Source organism: Hyperolius riggenbachi, chromosome 9 (assembly GCF_040937935.1).
Source record: "Hyperolius riggenbachi isolate aHypRig1 chromosome 9, aHypRig1.pri, whole genome shotgun sequence".
Classification (NCBI taxonomy): Eukaryota; Metazoa; Chordata; class Amphibia; order Anura; family Hyperoliidae; genus Hyperolius; species Hyperolius riggenbachi.
The window spans coordinates 221966694-221983747 of NC_090654.1; positions in this window are offsets into that span (position 1 = coordinate 221966694).

The following is a 17054-nucleotide window of genomic DNA, read 5'->3' on the forward strand; positions in this document are numbered from 1 at the left end:
GCACCCTCATGTATTTCACCATTAGAACATTAGAGAAAACAACTACCCTGCTCTCTGTTTCATCCTTCACTGCTCAGCCTGCTTCTTATCAGCCCTGATAAAATCCCAGACTGAGCATTCAGTCTGGCTTTGCTCAGGAATCATTATAGCGGAGTCTGTCTTCTCTGATGTCTTTTCAAGCCCAAGCCTGCTCCCTTCTAGCTCAGATTTCCTATTCTGTGCACTCGCAGCACCACAAAGAGCTGTGATGAGATGAGCTGCTAATGTAAGGGTATATTGAAAAACTTTTTTTTTTTTTTATCTCTATTTGTTAGTCATAAGAGGTTTTTAGAAATGGTGATTTCATTTTGCACACAACCCGCTAAATAGCATGCTTTTCTGATGAACTGTGTTTTGAGTGGAGTTATAGTACAAAAAAAACAGCACCAGAGCGGCAAAAATACCAGGTATAGTATTTATTTTGTAAAATCTATCGGGGGATATGTTTATTTTGTGCCAAAGCGTTCATCTCTGGTTTCCTTTAGCAACATTAGCATTACCCATTTACCACAGGCCACACACAGTACTCTGCTAGCATTAGTTCCAGTAATATTGCTATGCTCTGCCTACAAATGGCAAATTTAACATCGGTTCATGCAGCAGGTCTGTAGCTTTGCACTGCTTTATTAATACTGGTGAATTTTAAAAATGCCTACATACAGAGCTTGCATTGGATGAACCTCTGCGGACTTTGCCTATTTATAACTAGGTCCCTCCTCCCTAAGGCTAGCTAAGTTTACAGTGGAATGTTGCACTGTGATGCAACAGTAAAGTCGCAACTCAAAATTACAATGCAACTCAACGAAAAAAGTCTTAACGCACATTTAGGCTTCTTCCCCACTAAGACGTTGCATTAGATGCTACGTTAAGGTCGCATAACGTGCACCTAACGCAACACATAGTGGGGTTTGAAGCTGGACGTCAGATCGAGCCACGTTATGCGGCTCTTCATGCATCCTGTGATGCCATGATGTGTACTTTTGGACGCATGCGGCATCACGTGGTCCCGCCAGCCAATCGCCACACAAAGCGGCCGCTCCGGGAAGTAAACACTGCGCGTCACACAGTGCAGTGAATATTAATTAGCCATGTGGCTGGCCGCGGAGGAGGAGGGGAGACCTCCTCCTCCAACATCACGGAGCATGTGCAAACAGTCTAACGCGGCTTAGCCGCTTATAACGCACAGCATGCAGCGCTTTGTTTTTACCTGCTGCGTTACAATGTAACGCAACATGGGCACTGTGAACAGCCCATTCATTTTTCAGTGCTGTGCAGTGGGCTGTGTTACAGGCGGCACTAACGTGCGCCTGTAACATCTAACTGTGAAAGCAGCCTAACACAGCGTTAACCTCACATACAGTGAATCCAGTGAAGCATACAGGCAATGAAAAGTATGCTTCCCTGTATCTGTTAATGCGTGAGTTTAGAGGTAACGCACTGCAGCAGTGCATTACCATAACGCAACATTTACAACGTGAGGCTAATGTTGCACTGTGAACGTGGCATAGACTTAACATTGCAATGCGGTGCCGGTAAACTGCGTTATGACTTTATAGCGTCCCACTGTGAACCTAGCCTAAGTGTTTTGGTAATGTAGTGTATTAGTGCAATTCATACTTTAGAAATGTTTAGAGAAAGCATTCTATGTACAGGCTGAAGAGCCTCATCTCTGACATTGTCTTGTTACAAGCTGTTCTCCTTCATCTGTTCCACAGTCTCCATATTCTATTTAAATGGATTCTTCTTGAAATCAAAACTTTTAAAAACACATTTTGTTGGAAAACTCAACAACAACAAAATAAACATAAAAAATAATCCACTTGAAATTCTTCCAATGTAAGACTGCCAGAAATGGACTATTACCCACGTAGGTCAGGGTTGTTCCTCTGCTAGGTTGAACAAAAGGTGTCTAATGCAGCAATACTCACAAATAAAATGTAGACATTAGTGAAGAGGACTACAAAATTATATACAAAATGTAATTTAAAAATGATGTATGCAACACAGGTAGCCTCATAAACAGACAATAAAATGCAAAAAATAAATAAAGGTGGTTTTCAAGACATTTGTATAATAAGGGGCGTAGCAATAGGTGTTGCAGAGGTAGCCACCGCATCGGGGCCCTTGGGCCAGAGGGGCCCTCCCTCAACTACAGTATTAGCTCTCTATTGGTCCTGTGCTCATAATAATCACTTCTATAGATACTTTGAATAGTAGTGATCACTAACAAATTGCTCCCCATCCCCTTCTTGCACCTCTGACACTGTAGTTGTCCTTGGCAGGTTTTGGTGCGCCGTATCAATTGTTATGTATAGAGTGCTTGGGGGGCCCCATTGTAAAACTTGCATCGGGGCACACAGCTCATTAGCTACGCCACTGTGTATAATGATTAACAGAAAACATGCTACTACCGGAAATTGAGGCCTTGTTGGCTGGTTTTTTAACTGCTTTTCTAAGCGGTTTTGCCGAGCAATTGCGGTTTTTCACTTCCTGACGTCAGTTCGGAAGTGAACTGTTTGATCTGGAAAAGAATAAATACAACGTATTCATTCTTAAAAACGTGAACACAATCGCTGCACAAAGCGATTTTGTGAGCGTTTGTGTTTTTCCTATACCTTCCATTGAAGAAAAATCGCCTTAAAAATGGCTCATGCACCGCTTTTCTGAGTGGAACGTGGACGGACAGCTGGAATCTGAACTACACCATAGAGAAGCATGGTATAGCCGCTTTCAGGGCGTTTCAGAAAAAACATCCGTGCTTAAATTTGTCCAAAAACGCCTCATGTGAACGAGCCCTCATAGAGGAAAATCCCCACAAAGCAACATAATTATGTAGCGTGATCCCACAAACAACATAATTAGAAAGTGTAAAACCAATATAAGATCACTAGGCAGCATGTAGTCCCCAAATAACATAAGGTATTTTGTACCCAGTAGGGATGATCAATGAGATTAATTATGTGCCCTTTTTCCACAGGCGGCTGAACTGTGAACTTAGAGCTTGTTCACACCCGGGGCGTTTTGCATTTTTTGTGAGCGCCGACGAAGTTTAAAAACGCCTTAAAAGCGCTTGTGCAATGATTCTTTATGGGACAGTTCATGTCAGCGCCTTTACCATTTTCAGGGAGATTTTGCTACAATAGAAGGTATAGGAAAAATGCAAAACGCTCACAAATTGCTTTATCCGGCGATTATGAATAAATACATCATATTTATTCTTTTCCAGGTCAAAGAGTTCACTTCCTGACTTGCGTCAGGAAGTGAACAACAAATCACTCTGCAAAAGAGCTTTAAAAAAGAGCTTAACACAAAATCATTGCGCGCAGTGGAGAGCCAGGAGGGGGAAAAATATGCAAAAAAAAAGCGCAAAACGTGTCCGTCAGCGATTTTGATTTTAGATGTGGACAAAGCCTTAGGGCCTGAGCCCACTAATGCAGTTGTGCTCAGTTGTGTCCGCTTTTCAGCATCTGTAACATTGATGCAGACACAACTGCGCACAACTGAGTTAGTAGACTCAGGCCCTTAGTGAGCATTTACCACGCAGGGGCAAGCAGTTGCCAGGCAGCAGCAAGCAGTTGTGAGAGTTTGAGAGGCATTTCACCGCCTATCAACTGCTCATGTTGAGCTGTGTGCTCAGCAAGCAGTTACCAGGCAGCAGTGAGCAGTTACCAGGCAGCAACGAGCAGTTACCAGGCAGCAGTGAGCAGTTGTGAGAGTTTCAGAAGCATTTCACTGCCTATCAACAGTCCCTGGAAAACAGGCCTTAGGCCTCTTTTTCACGAACTGTTAAACTGTGTGCTCAGCAAGCAGTTGCCAGGCAGCAGTGAGCAGTTACCAGGCAGCAACGAGCAGTTACCAAGCAGCAGTCAGCAGTTGTGAGAGTTTGAGAGGCATTTCACTGCCTGTCAACAGTTTGTGGAAAAGATGCCTTATGCAGCTTGAAAACAGACTAATCAAATGTTGCAACATTTGATTGGTCCATTTTTAAGCTGGACAGATTTGCATAAACGTGTTGTCAACCATGGCACCAGTATGTGGCTTGGTATTAAAGATAACTGGAATTTTCATCTCTCTTTTTGGCTCATTGGTTTGTTGCAATGACACAAATTAGGTATAAAGCTTGCGATAATTGATATTTTAGCATATGTACATTTGATTGCTTCTACAGTTCTTGTATGACACTTGGAGCATTCGCCTTTTTTTTTTTTTTTTGCATGTAGTAAGAAAATAATAAGTAATTTTCAGGCGGCAGACCAATGCTTGGATAGTACCATTTGCTAAACTGACTCCAGCTGAGGCTGGGCATTTCGGCCCTTTTTTGAGTAGCAACATATTCTTCGGGCTTGAGGTAGGTTTTATTGTTGCTGTATTCTCCCTCCAGAGGCCCGGACCATCACTATTTACTTTATCCCATTTTTAAGATACGTGCATGTCAACATCAGTATGCACAGTATGAGCTTTTACAATGTAATAATAATAGGAGCAATGTGTGCTCATCTCTTTTAACCACTTCAGCTCCACAGGGTTTTTTTGCTTAAAAACCAGAGCAATTTTCACATTTCAGCGCTCCTCCCATTCATTCACCAATATCTTTATTGCTACTCATCAGATGTAAATGATCTATATCTTCATGATTAACATTAATACACTCTCATGGCATACATATTTTAAAAGCTTAGTCCCTAGGGTAACTATGTATTCTCTTTTCAATGCTGTCACTTTTGTTTTGTTTTTACAAGTATTTATTTAGGGGTATAGAGTACATGAAAATAACAGTTTTATTGCTTTTCATTTAGTTTTCCGGTAAAAAAAAAATCACATGACTTAGCCCTCAGTTGTCAAACACCACAAAATCTATTCTCTCACTTGTCACGGTTAAAATGATACCCTATATACATAATCAGATAGCTTATTGGGCATACAGCACACTGTTTACCACAAGTACGCCTATCTACTCCCCTGAGCTTCAGATGAAGTTTTGTGGGGAGTAGATAAGCGTAGCAAGGGATTCAAAGTGGTTAAGGAATTTGGCAGCTAGGTTGTACCAAACATGTTGGAGAATAAAGCCTGATACACACGTTCAAATTTGATTGGCCAATCACTGACCCATTTTCTTACTTCCATATATTTATAAATTATGTTTAGGGCTGTGCTGCCTTTAAATCACAAACCAATACTCAGACCTATATTGAATGCTGAACCACAGCTTGCTTATATCACATCAGATTTAACTGCAGCCAACAGACAGTTCCTCAGTGTCTGTTTAGACCAGGCATGGGCAAACTTGGCCCTCCAACTGTTAAGGAACTACAAGTCCCACAATGCATTGCAGGAGTCTGACAGCCACAGTCATGACTCAAAGGCAAATGCATTGTGGGACTTGTAGTTCCGTAACAACTGGAGGGCCGAGTTTGCCTATGCCTGGTTTAGACCTTACTGCAGCCAACAAGTCTTATTCACTTAACAGTCCCTGGAAAAGAGGCTTTATGCAGCTTGAAAACAGACTAATCAAATGTTGCAACATTTGATTGGTCCATTTTCAAGCTGGACAGATTGAAGGGGGTAGGCTAATGCATGAGGGCAATTTTACCCCAATTAGATTGGGTGGAAACTAGTGTAATACAATCAGGGCCACTGGAAGATCTATTGTTGCAAAAGTCACTTTACGTTAAGAAAAGAAATATGTTTATGGAAAGGTGTGAGCAACTACACTCTGAATAACACAACAAGGATATTATGACATTACAGCTCAAGACAATTAGTGATACAGCCACTAGATGGCAGCAATTGGAATAGAGTCATTAGAATATACAGCGCAATTATTTGTATTTCATTTTTAATGTTTTTTATATTGTTTTAGTGATTAATTTTATTTAATTAGAAAGGGACTGTAATAGCAGTGGTGTCTGTAACAGACTACTCCAGCAGGAACTGAGCACTCTGTTTTAAAATTGTCCGCCATGTTTATGAAGTCCATGAGGAAATACACACGTCGGGTAGAGGAGTAATCAGTAGGCGACCCGCAAGGCAGTATAAAAGGGGCGTGGTGCGCTAGTGACGTCAGCCCCTGATGAGTCTGATTGGACGAAATGCGCAGGGCGGAGCTACGTCCAGCGCGTCTGACGTCACTGCTTGTGTAAAGTAGCCGGTGTACTCAAACTATCAGAGGGAGCGTGGGAGGCAGCCTGGGCAATCGGAGACCGTGAGAGAGACACGGCACGCCGTATTTCCTCGTTGATGCCAGGACGGACGCCTCTTCTAAGATTCACGTAATGTGCAAATAATGCAAGATAATAGGACGTGAGTGCGCAATTGATGCGCGGGCGAGTTATTATGAATTAAGCATTGTTGCGCTATGATGGTCCTATATTTTATGTCTTTTATGCCATGGAGTTTTATCCGGAATATTAAAGAGGATTGAAGATTTAAAGTGCCAGTGGGTGATTTGTGAATATATATACGCTAGATCCACCTGATGTTTGAGGTGACTACAATTTGGTGAGCGCAATCAAGATTGGGGAGAGGAGTCACGAGTGTCACACCATTTCACCATCACCAGGGTGTTTTGTGGAAAGTTGTCACAGAATTACGCTATGTGCAAAAAAAACTTTCTGTTTTATAGGCAACTGTGGGGAGCGCATCTTAGCATCATACATCACTTTCAGATATTATGAGAGGTTACCTACACAATCTGCTCATGGTATACAAAATCTGTTGACCCTTATACTACATAGAGGAGGCAAAAATGGCCAATCAAAATTTAAGGTGTATACCAGGCTTTAGGGTGTGCACACACATCCTATTTTGATTGGACAACGACTGGACAATTTTACCACTTGAATTCTATGAGTGAATAGTGTAGGTAAGCGGTCCTACTACATGGAGGTAGTAAAATTGGCCAATCATTGGCAAATCAAAATCACATCAGGTCATTCGGGCGCTGTGCTCTAATCTAATAAAAGCCAGTGTTAATTATGGGTGCCGACGCCCTAATTTGGGCACTCAATGTGGCTAGAAGCCAATAGACTACTACATAGCATTTAATGGTTACAGTCTTATCATAGACGATCTGCTACAACTATCAGTTTTTGGCACCCAAGGTTAGGGTTAGGCATTAAGTGGTGTGGGATGGGGAGTTGGACACCTACACGGAGGTTAGGCACCCTGAATGGAGGGTTAAGCTTAGTGTAGTACATAGCAGGGGTGTAACTAGAGGGGAGCAGCACCTGTGATCAAAGGGGGGCCCAGAACTTTGGGGGGGGGAGGCAACTATTAACCTTTCCTTCATCCGATACAGGGGACTATACTTTAGATCAGGTGTTTGTGTGACTACACTTGGTATGGGTGTGAAGCACAAGATGGCCACACCTGTTTTATGACTCCTGTGAGATGGGCCCCAAGACTGTGAAGGAGACCAAGGCAACATTGAGGAGGGGGGAGGGGGGCAAAGTTTCTCTATGGCCCCCGTGAATTTTAGTTACCCCACAGGTACATAGTAAAATATTGGTAATTTCAATTATCCATGTTTTACTGTTTGCGGCACCCCATGACACCCAGCTGACGTGGCAGTGCTGCAGTATGTGCTCAATCTAAATTGCATGTGTGGTCCAGGCCTTCGATTTTTGCTTTCTTCCTCCCTATGTAATCCCAGATGGACTGAATGATATAGCAATCAGGGCTCTTGGTGGCCATACCATCTTTTGGTATTCCTAGTACTCATCATTGAAGACAGTTACCTATGACTAATTGTAGAGGGCAAGGACCAAAAAAAAATAAAATACAATTTGTAGCTATATATACACAGTAGATATAGACCCACATACACTTTTTCACAAAACCTGTGCCAGAGTTTCTATGTTGCCGTTGAGGAGACATTCCCGATCATATGGAGGTATTACGGTATTAAAAAGGTGCAGAGATTAACTAAACATGTTCTTTCCTAGACAGAGATAATGATTACTCACTATTAACATGCTGGTTCAGAATATGTAGAAAGTCCTTAAAGAGGAACTCCAGTGAAAATAATGTAGTAAAAAAAAAAAAAGGTGCTTCATTTTTACCATAATTATGTATAAATGATTTAGTCAGTGTTTGCTCATTGTAAAATCTTTCCCCCCTTCAATTTACATTCTGACATTTATTACATGGTGACATTTTTACTGTGGGCAGGTTATGTAGCTGCTTCTAGCTGTTACAGACAGCTGTAAACAGCTATTTCCTGTCTGTGAACATTGTTACATTGTGGCAGTTTGCCCAGAGTACCGCGGTCCCAGAGCTTCTTGTGGGAGGAGTTTCAGCACAGTCATACAGCGCCCCCTGATGGTCTGTTTGTGAAAATCATATTTCTCATGTAAAAGGGGGTATCAGCTACTGATTGGGATAAAGTTCAATTCTAGGTTGGAGTTTCTCTTTAAAGGCTCGTTTCCACTGCTGTGGGGCGGAATCGCCTGGATTCCACCGCGGACGAAATCACATGCGGATGCGTTTCCGCATGCTGTTTTCCCCACGATTTCGCATGGCTAAGAAGCAGGCGAATTAACCATGTCACTGCCTGTGTAAATTTCTATAACATTACATGCGAAATCGCAGGGAAAACCGCATGACAAAGCCGCATGCGATTTCCCTATTAAAAGCATTGCGGGCAATTCGCACGCATTCCAGCCGCACGCGAAATCTGACGGCTCTGCCGTGCAGATTTCCCCCGCACACCAAAACGCACCCGCACAACTGGAAACAATCCCATCCCCTTGTATTGCCTATGCGAATCCACATGCGGTGCCCGCATGCGGATTCGCTATAGTGGAAACAAGCCCTAAAGCGGAATACAGGTCCTAAAAAAATTAGCATATTGTGATAAAGTTCATTATTTTCTGTAATGTACTGATAAACAGACTTTCATATATTTTAGATTCATTACACACAACTGAAGTAGTTCAAACCTTTTACTGTTTTAATATTGATGATTTTGGCATACAGCTCATGAAAACCCAAAATTCCTATCTCAAAAAATTAGCATATTTCATCCGACAAATAAAAGAAAAGTGTTTTTAAAACAAAAAAAGTCAACCTTCAAATAATAATGTTCAGTTATGCACTCAATACTTGGTCGGGAATCCTTTTGCAGAAATGACTGCTTCAATGCGGCAATCAGCCTGTGGCACTGCTCAGGTGTTCTAGAGGCCCAGGACGCTTCGATAGCGGCCTTACGCTCATCCAGAGTGTTGGGTCTTGCGTCTCAACATTCTCTTCACAATATCCCACAAATTCTCTATGGGGTTCAGGTCAGGAGAGTTGGCAGGCCAATTGAGCACAGTAATACCATGGTCAGTAAACCATTTACCAGTGGTTTTGGCACTGTGAGCAGGTGCCAGGTCGTGCTGAAAAATGAAATCTTCATCTCCATAAAGCTTTTCAGCAGATGGAAGCATGAAGTGCTCTAAAATCTCCTGATAGTGAGCTGCATTGACCCTGCCCTTGATAAAACACAGTGGACCAACACCAGCAGCTGACATGGCACCACAGACCATCACTGACTGTGGGTACTTGACACTGGACTTCAGGCATTTTGGCATTTCCCTCTCCCCAGTCTTCCTCCAGACTCTGGCACCTTGTTTTCAGAATGACATGCAAAAGTTGCTTTCATCCGAAAAAAGTACTTTGGACCACTGAGCAACAGTCCAGTGCTGCTTCTCTGTAGCCCAGGTCAGGCGCTTCTGCCGCTGTTTCTGTTTCAAAAGTGGCTTGACCTGGGCAATGCAGCACCTGTAGCCCATTTCCTGCACACGCCTGTACACGGTGGCTCTGGATGTTTCTACTCCAGACTCAGTCCACTGCTTCAGCAGGTCCCCCAAGGTCTTAAATCAGTCCTTCTCCACAATCTTCCTTAGGGTCCGGTCACCTCTTCTTGTTGTGCAGCATTTTCTGCCACACTTTTTCCTTCCCAGTGGTGCCTTGATACAGCACTCTGGGAACAGCCTATTCCTTCAGAAATTTCTTTCTGTGTCTTACCCTCTTGCTTGAGGGTGTCAATGATGGCCTTCTGGACAGCAGTCAGGTCAGCAGTCTTACCCATGATTGCGGTTTTGAGTAATGAACCAGGCTGGGAGTTTTTAAAAGCCTCAAGAATCTTTTGCAGGTGTTTAGAGTGAATAAGTTGATTCAGACGATTAGGTTAATAGCACGTTTAGAGAACCTTTTCATGATGTGCTCATTTTTTGAGATAGGAATTTGGGGTTTTTATGAGCTGTATGCCAAAATCATCAATATTAAAACAATAAAAGGCTTGAACTACTTCAGTTGTGTGTAATGCATCTAAAATATATGAAAGTCTAATATTTATCAGTACATTACAGAAAATAATGAACTTTATCACAATATGCTAATTTTTTAAGAAGGATCTGTATAACTCAGAATTTTCACAGCATATTATAAACAACCAGCATTTTCTTTTACTAGATCATTCAAAGGGTTAACATAGGCTTTAGAAGCTTCAATGCCTTCAGAGTTGGCCACTTCCAAAAGTTAAACAATATAATCTTGTGTTTACTTAAATGTATTATGTGTGGAATGTGACATTCTCTGAGGGCTGGTGCACACCGAGCGGGTTTTTTGGCGTTTTTGCAGCCGCGGATACGCTTGGTCAATATATCTCAATGGGATGGTTCACACAAGAGAGGGAGGCGTTTTGCTGAAACGCATACTCCCAGGGTGAGGCATTTTTTTGGATTACGGAGGCATTTCTGCCTCCAATGGTAAGTATAGGAAAAATGCAAACCGCTCTGAAAAAAAGGCAGTTCAGAGCGGTTTTGCAGGCGTTTTTGATACAGAAGCTGTTCAGTAACAGCTTTACTGTAACAATATATGAAATCTACTACACCAAAAACGCTTCCCAAAACCGCAAAATGCTAGGTGAACCGCTACAGAAAAATAAGAAAGAGTTTCAAAATCTGCTAGCATTTTGCAGATCTGCTAGCGGGTTTTGGTGTGCACCAGGCCTGACTGTGCAGGAGTTCCCAGACACAGAGAGGAAGAGTCAAACCATGTCTGCCTGAATGAATGAATGAATAAATAAAAGCAGTTAATAAAATGCAAAGTCAGCTCAAAGCAAAAAAAACTGTACTTTTGGGAAGCTATAACTTATAAATGAAGAATAATACTTATGCACAAATGCAAATATGATAACCGTATGGCATATAAAAAGTAGGAAAACATGTTTTTATTGAATATTATGTCCGGGTTTTAAGCCACTTTAATCGCTAGAATAATGAGTATTATCAGGTACATCGCCTAAAATGACTTATAACAAGAAAAAACAAGGAAGTACTTAGTACAAGTTTTTAGCGCACATCACAAAGACAATGGCCTCTATTCATAAAGCATTCCTACATGCAGTAATGCTCAAAACAGCTGACTTACTGAGCACTTAGCAAAATGTCAATTCATAAAAGCTGCTACCGCATGAAAAGCTGACATTCCTGAGCAGTGAGGTAAATTACCGCCTTGTGCTGTGATTATCACAACATATATCACTACATGTCAATTCATAAAGATTAAAGTAGGCGGTGTTAGGACAGAGAATAACGTCTGTTAAGAAAAGGTGATAAGCATGCGGATACCAGCAAAGTTAATGGAGACAGATCTCCCAGGCAGCAGCAGTGAGAGCAGTACAAGAGAGACTTTCCAGAATACCCCAGGCTGTTTTTTTAACCTCTTGGTTACCGGTTTTCAGATAATTTTCTCATCAGAAAGCCTGCATGTGTAATATTTCTTGAAATTCTTCTAAGCTGTGGCCATTAAAAAGATTGTTTAGAAAGACAAAGGCCCAGTGCACACCAAAACCACTAGCAGATCGTCAAAACGCTAGCGGTTTTGGGAGCTGATTTCAGAGCGATTCTAGGTATGTTTAGAGAGGTTTTCTAAACATGCCTAGCGGTTTTGGGTGCGTTTTTGTGTAGCAGATTACACATATTGTTACAGTAAAAGCTGTTACTGAATAGCTTCTGTAACAAAACCGCCTGGCAAACCGCTCTGAAGTAGCATTTTTCAGAGCAGTTTGCGTTTTTCCTATACTTTACATTGGGGGCGAAACGCTTCCGAAAACCACAAACTTGCAGCAGGAGGCGTGTTTGCGGCTTGGCAAAAACCTCAAACCGCCGGTGTGCACCATCCCATTGCAATACATTAGCCAAACGTTTTTACAGACGGATGCGGCTGGCGGATCGCTCCAAAAAACGCTCGTGTGCACTAGGCCTAAGGGCCCGTTCACACTTGCAATCGCACAACGCCGCGTTTTGCGGGAGTGATATTCCCACGATTAGCGCGGAAAAATCACTAGACACTGTTGTGCACGCTAATCACGGAACGCTCGTCGCCGGCAAACCGCTGCATGCGGCGCGGTTGCGGTTACCGCTAACCGCAACCGGGGCAGTGAGAACACTGCCACTCGCTACATTGTGTAGCGGTTCTTACAGAACCGCTAGAGGTTTGCCGTGAGCAGGAATCGCGCGATTCCCGCTCAGGTGAAAATGGGCCCTAATAGACAGATTCAGAGCAAGGAGAGGCAGTTTAGATGTGTATTTTTTTATTTTTTTTTAAAGGGAAGTTGGGGCTGCCTCTTTTATTGTAACGCTGTCTCTGCAAGGAGAAAATGTATCACCTCCAGCCTAGTTCAGGAAATCCCCGAACTTTTATCACAACTCTAAACATTTTTATAAATTAGCACACAGAAGTCTAAAGTACAGTATTTTCTCTCCAAGATTTTTCCCCCCAAACAGCCTTTAATGAATAGAGCCCAATGTCTCATCCTCATAAGGAACTCAAATTTCTCAACAGCAGTACAAAAGTAAAGGGCTGAATTTTTGTGATAAGAGATGTATTCCTTACATAATACTTCAGCCTATTACATGCATGTAAGTAAGTGCATCCGAACGGCACTTATGGCTGGTAGACATGCGGCTGAACTGCTCGATAAACGAGCAGTTTAGCTGTTTGTGGAAAAGAGGCCTTAATCAATGACTCATTCACATCTATTTTTTTTAAAGATTCTTTATCATTTCAATGGGTGAGGAATTAAAGTATTGTTAATGGTAAAAATTAATCATATTGGTTCAGAGAACATATATTCCCTTTCGCTAATTAGTGCTGCATCAGATAGTGTCAGAGGTATGCACAGGAACAAGCTCAATCCTGCACAGCACTGCTTCAGCTACAAGACGTATATCTATGTCCTCGTAGATATACTGTAGTGGTGGATAAAAGTGGTTAAGTACACAGTACTTAATAAATAACACAAATCCATTCTTGGGGGGGGGGGGGGGGGGGGCAAACGGTCCGCACTGGTCCAAATGGCTATGCATATACATAGGTTAGGATTTAGTTAGTGTTAGGCCCCTCCCATGGAGGATTGCCTTCTTCGCAGTGGGAGGGACGAGTATTTAATAGGTTGCATGCAAGCTGTTACAGGAAAAGCTGTTGCAGGAAAGCAACATCCTCCAGTGGTAGACAGGTCATGTGTATGCTCGGTGTGTATTCGGGGTTTACACTCTTTTGCAGGTAGGCACTAGTCTGTTTTTAAGTAGCGCTGCTCATTTCCTTGCTATGTACTGGTCCAAATGAGACTACTTCTATTATAGGATTTATCCAAACATCCATAACATCACACAGCTGACAAGTTAGTTTCAGACCCTCTAGTCCTTAGTCATCACTGGTTGACAATGCCATTTAAAAAAAAAAAAATCTCTCTGAGGGAGGGGTGCCACCCACTGATAAAACCACACAGGGGTGGGGACAGACATTCTATCAAAAAACCAAGAAGACTAAAGTTATAAAACATCAATATGATAGTCTAGTTTGAATCGCCGCATTCCCGCGGCAGATGGCAGATTTATTCCTGTGTAATTGACCTGCAAATTTCTACAACTTTGTAGGTCGCATATCATGCTGCCCTGACACGCAGGACTTCTCTTCCTGGAGAGGCTGAGCTTTGAGCTGTAGCTCTACCTCTCTGCAATAAACTCCACAGATCTCCGCCCTTCTCAGTGAAAGGAAGACAGAGGGGCAGGAAGAGGCGGCGATAAGCAGAGATTCACTGCTGAGGAGGCAGAGCTACAGCCTGAAGCTCAGCCTCATTGAGGAAGTGAAGCCCTGCGAGCCCGGGAGCTTTGCAGGGCTATTAAACAACAATAAATCACCCATCTGCCACGAGGATGCGGTGATTCAACAGGGGCATTCATGCTGAACAGGAATTTGACAAAAACATGTTAAAAAAAAAAAAAAGCCAAAATAGTACACATGAAATAAATATCTAAAGCAAAACAAAAAGAAAAGTTTCAGGTTTTATTTTTTAATTTTTGAAACAGAATGCCTAACATTGAACAGGCATATAAGAAACTTCTTGCAGAAGGGATCATCTTCAGTACATCCAGACAAAGGAAAATGAGTTGAACTTACCCGGGGCTTCTAACGGTCCCCCGCAGACATCCTGTGCCCGCGCAGCCACTCACCGATGCTCCGGCTCCGCCTCACTTCTGGAATTTCAGACTTTAAAGTCTGAAAACCACTGCGCCTGCGTTGCCATGTCCTCAATCCCACTGATGTCACCAGGTGCATACTGCGCAGACACAGACCATTCTGAGCCTGTGCAGTATGCTCCTGGTGACATCAGCGGGATCGAGGACACGGCAAAGCAGGCGCAGTGGTTTTCAGACTTTAAAGTCTGAAATTCCAGAAGTGAACCGGAGGCAGGGCCAGAGCATCGGTGAGTAGCTGCACGGGCACAGAATGTCTGCGGGGGACCATTAGAAGCCTCGGGTAAGTTCAACTCATTTTCCCCCAACCCCCCTACAGTATCCCTTTAAAGGAACACTAGAAAAAAAATAGCTTTTCCCACAAACTTCATCTGCAATTACACCCTGTAGCTGTGAGATTTTATTTTAATTTTTTAATTTACTCCCCTTGCAGTCAATGGTATCCGTAAACACACTGACGACGTCGAGCCTGGAGCAGTCCATCTTGACACAGGGGATGCCGCATTTGTGAAGTTATGCTTTGGCCAAATTTATTCACTGCCCCTTCCCCCAGGAGCTGTAAGCCACGATCACAGCAACAGCTACAAATTCATCTCGTTGCTGCTTTGCCCCCAGCAGCTGCACATGTAGAAGCCAAGCCAATAAATATGTACATGTGTAATCAAAGAATGGCAACACATGGCACTCCACAAGGTAAAAAAGTACAGGCAAACATTGATCTCACTGCATCCGCCGTGACCATTGTAGTGCATCCTGCTGCACACACTTACAAGCTATGGATGATATGCAGCAGAATTAATGTAATAGGAGAAAGCCAGGCACTGTTCAATAGAAACAGGTGGTACAAGATCATGCCTATGACATGCGGGGATGCGCCACTCATCACCACATGTCACAGGCATGATGTTCCACCACCTGCTGTTATTGAACAGTGCCCCGCTCCCTCATTGCTTCTGCTGCATATCATCCATTGCTTGTGAGCACATCCAGCAGGATCTCCCAGGGTGCCCACAGCAGATGAGGTTTACCTGTAACTTTACCTCTTTGAATGTAGCAGATTACCTTTGTTTGATGGTTGCCCATGTAAATATTTATTGGCTTGGCTGCTGCATGCAAAGTTGCTGGGGGCAAAACAGCAGCAAGATGAATTTGTTACAGCACACGGGGGAACAGGCAGTAAATAATATTAGGCCATGCATAACTTCACAAAGCAGCATCCCCTGTGCAGAGATGGGGTGGTTCAGGCCCAACAGGGTCGAGCAAGGGGTAGAGAAAAAAACAAAAAAAAACAAAACAAAAAAAAACTGTATTTCACAGCTCAATGTTTAATTGCAGATGCTATCCTAATACTGGAGTTTGTGGGAAAGACTATCTTTCTCAGTGTTCCTTTAAAAGAGCCAAATTCTTTATAACTAATTACAATTTGAATAGCCAGAGATTTTACAGTTCTTCAGATGTGTTACAAAAATGTACTGATACGAAAAAAAAAAATGTGCATTCCTCGTCAAGGAAAATAACGAACATAAAATACAAGTTATATGAACATAAAATAGCTATAAAAATCGCCAACATATACGCATGCGCAGATCCCTCAGCTAAACCCAGCTCAAGGTACTTTGCAATAAGTGATGGTCATGTCTAGGAAAACTCATAGAGTAACGTGATCAGTTTGGTCAAATGCAAGTCTCTGATTTGCCAGTCATGAGCATCTGCTAAAAGCAGGATGTGACCACAGCAAATCAGAGCTTGACAAACCAGCTGATCAAGCAGATCACATGCTTCTCCAGGAGTTCTCCTATACATGGCTAGCACTATTTCCAATGCATTGGAGGAGCACACTGATCCAGATCATCCTCCAGCCGAGGCTACTTGCCATCCTGAATTGCACATGAAAAGGATTACTACACAAGATGGCAGCTGAGGGAGGAAAAGGTCTATCCCATGAATGGGAATTTAAGATCTCACTTATCCTAAATTCTGACAAGGTTGTAAATGTTTTATGTATATATCAAGCAGATGTTAACTGTTTAATTAGATTTGGCAGAAGTTTAAAGTTGAATTCAGGTCAGATGGCCAATACACAGAGATACAGTATGTGTGAAATGAAATCTAGCCCATATCTGACACAGGATGCATTAAGAATGGCCACTGCATCATCGCTGCTTTGTGAGCCCACCTCTGACAAGTATCTAAAAGGTGTACATCTGCCCCAGAGTTGGCTGAGAGGATGCTTCTCTCCACTCACCCAGTTGCTGCAAGACATCACTTGCAGGCCACTCTATCATTTAGCAACAGAACGCGTCGCTAGCTTGCAGGCTAGTGACATTATCTGTACAGTGTCCACCCTGTACTGTTGCCCCATGGATCGCCTAATCTCTCTCTAGCAACGTTCCTGATACGCATGTACAGGGTTTAAAGGACACCTGAAGTGAGAGGGACATGGAGGCTGATTTAATTTTAAATACCAGTTGCCTGACAGTCCTGCTGATC